We start from the raw sequence: 14,193 nt of genomic DNA, 5'->3' as shown, positions 1-14,193 counted from the left end.
ACCCATCAAATCTGTAATTCTGCCTCCTGTAATGACAAATTTTTTGCTTCAAATGACAGTTAAAGCATCTATGATTCAACTAGCCAATTGTACAATACTGTATGGGCAGAGGAGTGGGAGAGAACTCATCTTCTGTTTGTAAGCATCTACCATGACTGACCTACTCCTGAGCAGGGCCTCTCGGTACTAGCAGAGTACAAATAATAACCCTAGGTAGAATACAAGCTGAGACCCCAATCCTGCAATCTTCACTGAGTTGAGCCTCCCATTGAGTGTAATGAGTAAGGACTGCAGGCATGAGTCTTGAGGCATGAGATTTAATGGCCCTGATCACAGCATGGATAATTAAAAAGGTTATTCATAAAATGATCTGGCTCTTTTAAAAATCCAGTTACAGTATTCGACTGACCTCCTGCAACAGTGAATTCCACAAGCTAATCTCATGCTGGGTGCTGTAACATTTATGTGGGATCAGTCCATTATAAAAAAGAAAAAAATGTCACAACTATGCAAATTAGGCACACGAGTATCAGTTGTGCTGTACTGATATCCTGGCTTTTTGTCATTATCTTAATGTTATTTAAATATAATTTAAGTTCCTTACTTTTTTCATTCCCTACAACAAAACAGAGTAACACCTATGGACCTGTAGGAAACATATTATTTACTTGATGCACAAAAATATCTTTCCATGCCATTATGATGGTCTCTTGGGTTGTAGGAGATGTACAGCAATACTTCACAATTACTGGGGTTTTCATTGCAATGTACTGAATTTTACAAGTTATCTATCACATTCAGCCAGGAAGTGTGCCCATCTGCACTGTTCCTTGGAAATGGTGGGGTAGGCCAAACACCTTTGATATCATTCCAACACCCACCACTACCCTAGAATACAGACAAATGTATACTGGAGAAAAAGGGCAAGTCACAGGTTGCAGATCTAGAAAGGGTAGTACAAGGCAGCTGTTGGGGAGAGCTCCAAGAGGTTGTGGCGACATCCACAGCTGCTGAGTCATGGAGCTGTTGTGGTTTCCAGGCCAAGAAGACTTGGCCCTAAACTCCAGCTACTTAAATATTTAAGTATTCCCACTGAAATCAATAGGGTAATTCATGCATTTAAGAAACTAATTGGGGCCTCAGAGTACCTGGTATGATGTATGTCCTACAAAGAAATAGAAAACTACAGTACTTTTGAATGTTGTTTAGCCCAGAGATTACATTATAATGGTACTGTATAGTATGTGGACTCTTAAAAGTGGTATTTTCCTTTAAATCCATGGTTATAGATGAAATAAATACTATAAGTAATAAAGTTTGGATAAAAAAAGATTATTTTTTGCCTTGTCTTTTTCTGACTCATTCAAAGTGAGAAAGTTCATGTCAAAATGGCCATTATTCCTCCCAGATCTGTGGCTAAATTACCCAAAACTGTGCTAGATTTTTCTCTTTTCAACTAATATAATACACTATTCTTATAAATGATTTTCAGAATGAGGCTTAAGGGTATGTCTACACTTGCCGGTAGATCGGTACTGCTGCAATCGATGCAGTGAGTGTCGATTTAGCAGGAGTGGTGAAGACCTGCTAAATCCCTGGGAGAGCACTCTCCCATTGATTTGTGTATGCCACCTCCCCGAGGCACATAAGGGAAGTCGATGGGAGACCCTATTCTGTTGACACAGCGCCGTATAGCCACCGTTGTAAGTGGATCTAACATCATCTACTTCAGTTACGTTATTCATGTTATTCACGTAATTGAAGTTGCATAAGTTAGATCGACTTACCACGGTAGTGTAGACCAGCCGAGATATTGCTAGTTTAGAAGAAAATGTGTAAGAGCAACAGGAAGATTTTAGATTCAGTTACAGAAAGAGACATTTTGAAAAGTGTGGGGGAAAGTGGGTTTTCATGTTTTATATTCCATCTAGATTTCTGACTTTCTATGATCTACATTTAGTGCAAGTATATTATTTTTAAAACTGTTTAAATTTAAGGCTCGTTGACATGTCTATATGCTCCATGCTAGAGAGTGGAAGTTCTGATTGGTTGTACGTGGCTTTGTCATGACTTTGGTGCATGGTGCATTAAATAAATTATTTGGGGGGAGAGTGGTAAAAATCTCATAAAAAGGAGGGTTTGTATGCATTTTTTAAAAATTGAATCTGTCTATAATAAAACTAATGTCAAAGCTGTCTACCTATATTTATATATGGATCATAATATAGCCTGACATATAAGATAAGGACTATCAGATAATACACATTTTAAAAACTGAATACATGCATATTTATGAAGGACTGTAATGGCATTTTGTTGCTTAAAAGCTAATGAATTCTCATGTCTCTTATTTTGGTTTCTTTTTCTAAAAATGTTCAATTTAAATAAAGAAAGACATTAGAGGGATTTAGGTGAGGGATCTCACACACACAACAAACCATATGTTGCAAACAGCTGATGTGAACATACATCATGAAGCAAAATAAACTTTAAAAAAATACTTTGCAGCTCATCTTTAATACAGTTTCTTCCATTTGGTAAGTATAACAAATTCTACACAAATTAGAACTGTAAATACAGAACAAACATGTTATTTCTTATGGAAGATGTATACCAGGAGTTAATATTTAGGCCATTTATTTCAAGCACCTTTAGAAATAATGTGGAAGATTTAACAAAAAACTAATACTCGCTTCACTACACATCATTATGATGATGGCATGGTCATGCCATTTACAACAGTAATAAAGAGTCAAGGAAATAAAATTACTTTTGCAAAGAGATTTTAATGATTTACAAATCTGAATTTGCATAAATGCACTTTCCATAAAGAGCAAATGCACTGGTTTCAGTGATTACTTCTAAAGCTATATTATCTAATACATCTAAAATCCATTTAACACTGGCCAGAACTCTGTGCTCAAGTGCATTAACATTCGTAATATCTCTGCTTTGGGAATCAACAGAAGCCTTAAATATGGTATTCATGTTGATTAAGCTGTTCCTAGAGTAATGGACTCTACAGAGACAAAAATCATTTTAGCTCCAGAATTCAGCAAGCTTTTGCTATTACTTCACAGTGCCAATAAGTGCATATGTATGTTCCATTTAAATCCTTCAGAAAACAGATGCCTTAGTTAAAGAAATATAAAAGTGTGACTATGCAAGTTGTTTCCCTGTGTTTACATAAGTTAACTGCACAGCTGGGCCACCTTTACTGATATACTTTATTTCATTTTACATCTTTAACAGTACTCAGCACTGTATTTCAGAATGGCTTCTCTTTGACAAAATGTTATTACTTTGCTCCAAAAGACAGACTACAAAGTCCTGAACATAAATAAAGCTGATAGTAACTCCTGATTGTGGAGGTAAATAGCAGGAGTTGCAAGGGCAAAAGCACTTCCTCATAGGGACAGATCCCCAGCTGGTGTAAATTGTCCTAGCAGCAGTGACTTCAGTGAAGCTAGGACAATTTACCCCAATTGTCTCAAGTGGCATGGAGAGTTCTGAAAAATGAAGGTAGTAAAATCCAGTGTTCTATATACACAAGAGACGTTTCACCCTCCCTTCTTTTCCTACTCCCATGCTCCTGTTGACTCAACTTCTTCGTTGTTCCCCTTACTCCATACTCCACTAATAAATATTTAAAACAATTAAAAAGAAATATGAGACTAATATGGCATTTGCCACTCATCACACTGCTTATGTGATGTGACCCTTTTCCATCTCCCTACTTCTCCTTTCTGTATTTAGATTCTTTAGGACATTGGCCCATTATTCAAGATGGTGGAAGTGTGAGAGTAACTATATTAAAAAGGAGTTAAGATTGAGAGTACAGCAGTAACTTAAGGGTAAAACACATTACCGGGATATTATAATTATCCTCAAACCAAGTACAGTATTACCAATCCAGTAAATTCAGATTTAAAGTCATACTTAAAAGAAATCCAAATGTGTTAAGGAATCGAAATGCACAAACGAGACACACACATAGCCTTAATTCTGCCCTGTAGTGATGCCCACAGTAACTATTAAGGCATTTTGTGCTTCTGGGCCCAGATTATGAAAATGGTTTTAAAAGACATTAGGGGTTTTTTTGGTTTTTTTCATATTTTCCCTCTTATGAGTCACAAAATCCTAAATGTCTGTGCCTCACAGTGGAGCTCACACAACAGGGCCATGAAAAGCCTTTCACGCCCTGATGCCCAAACTAGAATGAGGAATCTTTAAAGGGCAGTGATAGCTGGACCAAGTAATCTACCACACACATCCAATCTCCCTCATACCATTGACACACAACCAATAGAATGTTCAGGATTGGTTGAGTTACCTTTGATGTCATAATGACAGACCTGTGTGAATAATAGATTTTTTCAGTTTACTGGCAATTCCTTTCTCCGCCCCCCCATTTTTTTTTTATTTTGAACCAAAAATGATATTTTCTGTGAACTGAAAAGTTGAAAAAAATGCCATTTTGGATTGATTTAAATGTTGTTTGACCCACAACAAAATGTTTTGTTGATTTCAAGTATTTAATGTTTTTACATTTTTAAAATAAAACTGAGGATAATTTTGAAACAGTCACTTTGAAATGAAAAATTGAAACATTCTTTGGATTTCTTTGGAATTTTTTTAACACGAACAATTCAGTAAAACTGATATGAACGTATGCAACATTTTGGTGTCACTGAATCTGCATTTTTTGCCAACAAGTTTCAGCTGACAAACGTCACCCAGCTCTAATAATGATACTGTTTGAGTGTCGCCTGAACTGTTTGACCCAAGCTGGTCTGTAGCCTGTGTAATCAAAATAATCACTAATAATTTAGCTTCATTACAAGCTAATTCCTTCTTGTATAGCTCATACATAAGATTTAAATTAATTTTAATTAAATGGAATAACACAGTCTCTTCAAACTTTCCGGAATTAGGATCATTTGGGAAAAGACAGACGTTACATTTCTTAAAGGACTCAGTTTTAATTAATTTTAACTCAAATTAATTAACAGTTTTACTAATAAATGCGCAGAAAATCCGTTCTATACTCAAAGAGGGCAGTAAGTTTGAGGATGATATACAGTACTGTATTTTTTATGCATAAGCAGTTGACCCCCCTGCTTTAAGTGCAACATGAAATCATTCTCAACTATGGCATCATGACGAGGGCCACCATAATGTGTTTGCAGCATAAATAATAGTAATAGTAATAAGAGATTCTGGCATAGTGTGTGCCTGAAATGGTTTTTTTCTTTGTAGCCATTTAGAGACCATTCTGATCTCTGAAATGCCATTTGTCTGTAATTACTCAGTCCATCATTGTTCTTCAGGGAGAACAGGTGCCATTCTGCTCATCCAGATGTCTGTGTCTCTTCGTTTTTATTTATTGGTTTACTTACTTATTCTACATTTGGAGTCAATATAACACCAACAAAACACCTAGTATAGGAGCCACTAGCAAAACTTCTGGAGAAAAACACTATCACTGGACACTGTAAAAATGCAGCAGCCATTTTCACATCCATTATCAGAAAGATTCAGGAGTTCACAAAACTCAGTACTAATGAGAAGAACAGAAGGGGAGAACATATCACCAAATGAAAGCCGTAGATTAAAGGGCAATCAATCGGCTGAGCAATAACAGGTCAACAAAGGGCAGTGGGAGGGTGATTGGAGACTGTGAGGGGCAATGACAAGGCAGCTATTCTTGGTGGCTGGCAGTATTAACTGAGAGGGGGTTTCATGAGTTGCCCATGTACAGCTTGTCCTATCTCAGTTGAGGTTAACAAAACTCATGTACATATCATAAATGAATTATGAATTCTGTAACCTTGGTTTCTCTAACAACAGAAATTGATCTGCTGCATAGCCCTGAAAATTGACAACACTGTGGCTGAGAGGCATCAATACAGTTCAGGGCCAGTATTGGGGGTGGGGGAGAACCATATGGAGCACCAGGATGGAAGGGGAATTTATAAATACAGAAATGCAGTGGGCCACTCATTCATGTCCTCATAAATTTTAAATAATTGCTCTATACTGACACTACCCAAGTGCCATTTTTAACCTCACTGAGGGGAACTTCCAGCCCTGCTGCCTCCCATGCGTGCACATCAGTAACATTAATAATATCTTTAGCTATCAACATGGTAAAATCTTTATCTGCCCACTGACATTCTTTGTCTGAAGTGAAGAGAAATCCTAAAGCTTTTGGTCTAGTAGTGAAACCCCCTGCTAAAATATCTCCCATCTCTAACTCCACATGATCTTTTCTCACTAGGAAAGCCTGCTTTGCTTTCTACCTCCATGAAAAGATAAGAAAACCTCTCAAGCCAGCTAAACCTAAGAGAAACGTTTCAGTATTATCTTCAAATACAGCCTTTCCATATGAAATCTAAATCCAAATCCTCCTGAACTGTGCTCTTTGAGAATGTAGTCTAAGAAACTCTCCACAGATTTTCTGGTAAAATGTCTTGTTTCACTATGAACTCTCACACTCAGAGAAAAGACAGAGGTGGCTTCACAGACCACAAGGCCTGCTGCAGCAGAAGGATTTGTTCACCTTCTCACTGTTTTGTGTCTCACAAATTGGAGAAATAGATAATCCTCATCTAGGAGTCTCTTTGGATCATGCCTTAGTGACTCTAATTATGGATTTTATGGCAAAGTGAGAGCAGGATATTTTCCAGCCTCCTCTGAAACACTGGACAGCTAGTGTGTAGGTTCACCTTCTTACTGAGGTTAGGATCCCTCTCATAGCATCTGTTACACTACACCCCATATTCTTTATAGTAATATTATTATGATATGAGTATGGCATAATGATATATTTTATGCAAGACAGGTTCTGTAAGATATAATTGAAAAGGTTATGATTTACTGAATATGATTATCCAGTTGTATGCATGTATCATTTTGGTATCTGAAGTTAGGAATATTGTCTATGTATCTATTTCAAATGTGTTTACACCTGGGGAATGCCCACTAGGCAAAAGACTGTCAGTCTAGATGGCTGGCTGGGAATGGCCCATTCAAGTCAATGGACCATTTGGGAGAACAATAGGTCTTAGAAGAAGCTAATCTCCCACCAGGGAGCTTTCCTGAGGACGCTACAAATAGCCTCTGAGTCATGGCTGCTATGACACTACAGGGGCATATGACCAGATTACCTGGTATTGGACTCCATCTTGGAATTTCAGTGTTTTTCAACTGAAAAGTGTAGAAACCAAAGGGTTCCCATCATATGCAAAAGCTATTTAAGGCAGGGGAGTGACATCATCATGGGTTCTTCACTGACTCCCCATACAAAGGAGACTCTTGGAAATACCTAAGTAACAGGGACTGAACTAGGGGGAAGTGCTGGACCCCGGCTAGAGGGTTTCTAGCCTGTGAAAGGAATACCTGGGGTTTTTAAGCTGCAAGCAAGAATAGCTGGCTTCTTAAGAATCTCTGCAACCAGCTTAAATTATGATTTAGGGTGAGAATTTGCTACTCAAATGCAATCGCTATAATATATTAAGCTTAGACTGTATTTTTGTTTATTTGCGAGGTAACCTGCTTTGATTTGTTTGTTATCCCTTATAATAACTTAAAATCTATCTTTTGTAGTTAATAAATTTGCTTTTGCTATATTACACACCAGTGTGTGGGAGTTATAACTTGGGGCAAAAACTGTTGTATATTCTCTCTCTACATTGAGGGAGGGGGTGAATTTCATGAGCTTACGCTGTACACATCTCTGTGCAGCGCGTGATGGTATAATTTTGGGTTTACACTCCAGAGCGGGGTGTGCTCTTGAGCAGCTGGGCAGTTCCTTAGCTGTAGCCTCCCCATGCAAAGTTGATCACAGCAGCTTGTAAATTCTGCAGCTGGGTGTGTCCTTACCTGTGTGTATGCTGGTGAAAGAGCAAGCTTGGAGAGCTTGGCAACTTATCATAGCACCACAGTGTGAGAGGGAGCCCAGGCTGGCGGGTTAGGGGGGCTCAGTGGTACACCAGTCACAGGTGGCACCCCAGGGGGAACCCATCACATCATCCTTGCTCAGTCACATGAGATGGGCTTAGGGCATGCTCTTTGTTTTCTCTTGAGCCCCCAATGTAACCTGGTGGTTGCCAGAGGACCTGGTGTTTAAGCATTCTGTGGTGTCTCCCCATTCATGAGCCAGTTTTATGACTTCCTAGAGAACAGGAGAGCCCAAAAGTGTTCCTTATCTCACCCCACAACAGTTGGTTGGGGTAATGACTGAGATGCCTCCCCCTAATGTCAACCCTCCCAAATCCCTACGTACGCAAAGTTTGTGCTCATCTTCTCCATTTATATGACACCCAAACAAGTAGCTCAAGATTATTGCAGCTCACTGGAAGGAATGGTCATATTACTCAAGTACACCTGTGAATCATTTTCTAGTCCTGGACTAGCTATCACCCTAAAAAATTCATTAGTAGGCATTGATGCCAACAGATGTGCTGCCAGAGCCAGGGTTAGTGCTGCAGGAGGCTGCCTTTGCATCTTAGGCTACTCCTTATCAGCAGCCATCAATGCTGCCAGAGAGCTGGTGGCTATCTCTCTGGAGGCTTTAAGTGGTCTGGCCTTATGGGAGGACACGGAGTTCCACCAGGACTCTTTGCCTGGGTTCAGAGGTGTTGGTGCCAGCTTTGGAGCTGATTTTGGGATCTGCTTCAGAGCTGTGGGTGTTGGTAGTTTCTGGCAGACCGGGCATTAAATGAGGCTGGCTTGTCTGCTAGCCCGATTCTGGAGCTCATTTCCTCAGCGTCTGATGAGTCCTTCATGGACTGTTTCAGAAGATGGCACTTCAACATCATGTCTTGTGATTTGTGTGTTCTTGCAGAAATTGATAGGTACAACTAATATCAGCTCAGTATATCTGATTCTTCTGAACAGAATAGACGAATCAGTCCATCACAACATGGTCAGGGTTTGAAACCTGAAGGTTTTGAGTCTGCTTTACTAAGTTGCTCTATACAGGAGTGGGTTCTGTGCAGGGTCAGCAGGTATATGGCGGGGGTCTGACAGTCAATACTCATTTCAGATGGGCAAATATAGATCGCGGCAGTCATATGTCAAAGGATTAGAAGAGTTCTAAAAGTTTGTAGAAGACTTTTGAGAAGGTTTAGCCAAAGGTTAGTTGGAGGATTGGGCCAAAAGAAATCTGATGAGGTTCAATAAGGATAAGTGCAGGGTCCTGCACTTAGGACGGAAGAACCCAATGCACAGCTACAGACTAGGGACCGAATGGCTAGGCAGCAGTTCTGCGGAAAAGGACCTAGGGGTGACAGTGGATGAGAAGCTGGATATGAGTCAGCAGTGTGCCCTTGTTGCCAAGAAGGCCAATGGCATTTTGGGATGTATAAGAAGGGGCATAGCGAGCAGATCGAGGGATGTGATCGTTCCCCTCTATTCGACATTGGTGAGGCCTCATCTGGAGTACTGTGTCCAGTTTTGGGCCCCACACTTCAAGAAGGATGTGGATAAATTGGAGAGAGTCCAGCGAAGGGCAACAAAAATGATTAGGGGACTGGAACACATGAGTTATGAGGAGAGGCTGAGGGAGCTGGGATTGTTTAGCCTGCAGAAGAGAAGAATGAGGGGGGATTTGATAGCTGCTTTCAACTACCTGAAAGGGGGTTCCAAAGAGGATGGCTCTAGACTGTTCTCAATGGTAGCAGATGACAGAACGAGGAGTAATGGTCTCAAGTTGCAGTGGGGGAGGTTTAGATTGGATATTAGGAAAAACTTTTTCACTAAGAGGGTGGTGAAACACTGGAATGCGTTACCTAGGGAGGTGGTAGAATCTCCTTCCTTAGAGGTTTTTAAGGTCAGGCTTGACAAAGCCCTGGCTGGGATGATTTAACTGGGAATTGGTCCTGCTTTGAGCAGGGGGTTGGACTAGATGACCTTCTGGGGTCCCTTCCAACCCTGATATTCTATGATTCTATGATTCTAAGCTAAGAACTAGCGAGTCAGACACTCGCCAAATTGTTTTGCTGAGGAAACTGAGGGGTGTCATCCCCCTCCCAATTCTCTCATATGTGAGGTGGCTCAGGGCATACACACAGCCCCAGACACGATTTCAAAAATCTGATCTTGCACACATGAATACCTGCAGTGGGATCCAGAAAGACACCTACTCAAAGAAAAAGAACAGTTATCACCATACAGTCTTTAATCCAGGACTCCACAGCCTGTTGATGCACTGCTTAGAGAAAGAGATCACAGTCTCATAATCACCCTTGGCTTTGCACTCACGTTATTACTCCTGGCTCTACAACCCCTGAGACCACCATTAGATGCAGTTTCCTTAAGGAACTCACTAGTGATTGACCCTAAACAACAAAATCCAGGACCATGTGGGTTATTTTTACACACACAGAGACGCGCACACACACACACACACATCTCTATATTTGGTAACACATACACACACACACAAAAGCAGATTTTATTGGTGGATTATAAAAATACAGAGAAAACATACAATAAAAGTCAGTTAAACAAAAATATTGTTACCTAATACTATGAAAAGCTCCATTAAACAGGACCAAAACTTAAGTTACAAAGTATTGTTTGGTCTCAAATACTCAAAGTGTTCACGATCAATCCTTACAGTTAAGAAACAAGCTAAAAACAAACCAAAACCATTTTCCCTGTGAAGTATTTACTTTAGCTCTACTCACATCCCAGGATGTGTTTGGCTTTGTAATCAGAGCTCCTTCTTTGCTTTTGCCTACTCTTGCTGTTTAAATTCCAAAGGTAAGACTTAGGTCCTGATCCTGCAAGCTGCTCTGCCTCAGAAGAAACTGCACTGACACTGAGCCCGCTGAGTTTAGGATTGTGGCCTAAATTAGTGTTTACATTATATCATATCTCTGAAACCCTACCAGAATGGTAACCCTGTTAAGACTAGCCATTTCAGATAATTATGTTCACGTCTTATCCCAAACATCAAAAAAAGCTATGGAAGTAGAAATTACATAGAATTCAGACATTACTGCTAAATCAAACCACCATGCTTCCCTTCTCTACAACCAGGGGCTAAGTAATAAATTCTTCTTACCAAATATTTTTACAGTCCAGTATTTCCAAACTTATTAAAAGCACAGGAAAAAATCTGAAGCACCAATATTTTTGATGGGCTTCATCAAGAATATTGGTGCTTCAGATTTTTTCCTGTGCTTTTAATAAGTTTGGAAATACTGGACTGTAAAAATCCAAGAAATCAATCCTCCTAACTCGAAAACTGTCCAGTTATGCACAATCTACCACTTTAAAACCTTCTTCTTCATTATGTTTTTAAATGCACCATCACTAAGACATTGTACAGTTTTCCAGACTCCTGAACGTCAAAGCTAACAGTGTGTGACAGCTGGTATGTCCCATGCTCGTCACATTCAGTGGTCTGTAACAGGGTAAATGGCACAATTACCTGCTGTAATTACTGTTGCTGACAATGTATTTTCCCTAGTGATTTCTCTAGGAGATTCAGAACTGCTTATCTTGTGAGTCCAATCCAAACCTTAGTTTGCATGTGATGCAGACATTAACTACCAGAATATTTAAGAATTAATTCCAATATCTATAGAGATGGATATTTAGAATGATGAAAATAGTGTGAATACATTTTTGCATGGTTAAATAGCCTATAATTTTAATGCTTTGCATTACAAAGCAAGTATTCATAATGAAAATATGTTTTCCATTCAAATTCTGTGGTCACTGATTTTATGAATACAGTGGAAGAAATGTGCAGGGGAATGGGTCATAAGCAGGACCAGATTTACACTTTACGCGCCCTTAGGCACAGCATCTTTAGTGCCCCTACCCTAACCCACGCCCCGCCACCTACAGCTGACCTTCGTGTTTGCCATAAAAAAATGAAACTTTTTTTTCAGAATGCCAAGCACCCTTAGGCATGTGCCTACTGTGCCTAATTGGAAATCTGGCTCTGGTCATGAGATGCATAAATAAAAACATTCAAAAAAAATTTCATTTACAAAAGTAAAACTTGATTAAAAAAATACAGCCACATAGATTAAGGTATTCTCTTCCTGATTATCCTCTCACTCCTACAGTATAACTCTATTGACTTCAATAGAGTTACTCCTGATTTAGACCAGTGTAAATCACAGGCTAAATTCTTGTTGCATTTCATCCATGAATGTATGACAGTACTTATGTAGACATATGGAGAGTGTAATCGTTTGCTGCTTCTAGGTCTGGCAAAGAGCCACAGTCTCCCACGGGTTACAGGTGGCTTGTCAGAATCTTGAAAAAAATTCACTGAAGCCTAGTAGGTAAAATAGCTTCCTCTTATTAGAAAAGCTGTTCCCCACAATGCCAATTCTTAACACATAAGCTAAGATTTTCACAGTAGCTAGTGGAACTGTGTGAATTTTTTTTCACAAATAGTAAATTTGCCAAAAAATGCTTTCTGGGGCTTACCAAGATTATTCATGAATTATTTGATGAATAGTCTTGAATGAAAGAAATATATGTCAAGAAGTAAAAACTGTTCATTTCAGTCATTTCAAAATTAAACATTTCGACTTTGTTTCTAAATGTTTTGTTGAGAAATTTATTTTAAAAGGTGGAACACCACCCAAAAAACACACACCAAAAGAAAAGTGTTTTGGATCAAAGAACATCCTGAAATTTAACTAAAACCCGATAAAAAAAAAAAGGTGTCATTTCAGGTCTTTGTTTCATTTCATATATTTTTTGATCTAAAATAAAAAAAATTGGTTTTTCATTTTGGCAAGAAAAGCCACCAAAAATTCATTTTTGGGCACCCAAAACTCAGTAGTAATTTTAAAAAAAAAATTTAGTACCTTTATATTATTAAAGTAGTCTCACATAAATCCAATACTTGGACATGCTGGTTTCAGAAGCATTCTCCCACAATTTACAGCTTAACTTGTCAGATCAGACTTCATGCAACAGAATCTTAATTGCATTGTACATACAATGGGGCTTCCAATACATTTTATATCTTAACAGGACAAGTTAATACTTCTTCCAGGTTATGAAATGGTCCCCTATATTAATATATGAAAAGTCTGGGCTTTTTCAATGTATTTAAGCTAGTCTGAGTCCCAGATTCAGGAACAGTATGCATGGTAGAATTACAGCAGGGATATTTATAGAAGTTAGAGATGAACAAGGCATATTGAGTCATCTGGCCTCCTCACTTGTGATGGGACACTCCAACCAGGACCCATGCAGGATTATTTAGAACAGTATATCTTATAATGGTTTGCCTGGATGGGTTTTAAATGTCTCCAGGGATAGAGCTTCCTTTGGGATGCTATTCCAAAATCTAATAGTTCTCCCTGCAGAGGTGAGGCAGTGTTTGGCTCTTAATCTTTCCTCATACATCGGTTCCTCTAGCCCTTTAATTATTTTAGTTACTCGTCTCTTTACTCCTCTCAATTTATCTGCATCTTTCAGGTAAATAGGAGCCTAGCATTGAAGGCAATATTCCAAGTGTGGTTTCAAAAGACCTGTAGAGAGAGATTTCAGAGTAGCAGCCGTGTTAGTCTGTATCCGCAAAAAGAAAAGCAGTACTTGTGGCACCTTAGAGACTAACAAAGTTATTTGAGCATAAGCTTTCGTGAGCTACAGCTCACTTCATCGGATGCATTCAGTGGAAAATACAGTGGGGAGACTTATATACACAGAGAACATGAAACAATGGGTGTTACCATACACATTGTAAGGAGAGTGATCAGGTAAGGTGAGCTATTACCAGCAGGGGGCAGGGGGGAACCTTTTGTAGCGAAAAGAAAAGAAAGGTAGTTCCCTCCCCCCCTCTCCTGCTGGTAATAGCTCACCTTACCTGATCACTTACCGTGTGTACGGTAACACCCATTGTTTCATGTTCTCTGTGCATATAAATCTCCCCACTGTATTTTCCACTGAATGCATCCGATGAAGTGAGCTGTAGCTCAAGAAAGCTTATGCTCAAATAAATTTGTTAGTCTCTAAGGTGCCACAAGTCCTCCTTTTCTTTTTGTAGAGAGAGAGGCTTTTATTTAACATACATTTACTGGCCTTTCTTGCTGGCATGTCACATTGCAAACTCCTGTCTAATTTGTTGTCCCCTATTATCACTAGGTCTCTATTAGCATTCCTGTGTTTCAGGTTTCTGCTTCCCATTGAACATCTGGATTTCAGATT

At 39.2% G+C, this 14,193-nt stretch overlaps 1 protein-coding gene across 2 annotated transcripts in view; it reads right to left on the bottom strand.

Annotated features, from left to right (window-relative positions):
- Positions 1-14,193, bottom strand: part of NELL2 (neural EGFL like 2) — a 238,016-nt gene that overhangs the window by 58,868 nt on the left and 164,955 nt on the right. The window lies entirely within an intron of this gene.

Source organism: Lepidochelys kempii, chromosome 1, assembly GCF_965140265.1.
Source record: "Lepidochelys kempii isolate rLepKem1 chromosome 1, rLepKem1.hap2, whole genome shotgun sequence".
Lineage (NCBI taxonomy): Eukaryota > Metazoa > Chordata > Testudines > Cheloniidae > Lepidochelys > Lepidochelys kempii.
The sequence above is the reverse complement of the archived record's forward strand: the minus strand, read 5'-3'. Positions and strand labels throughout refer to the sequence as shown.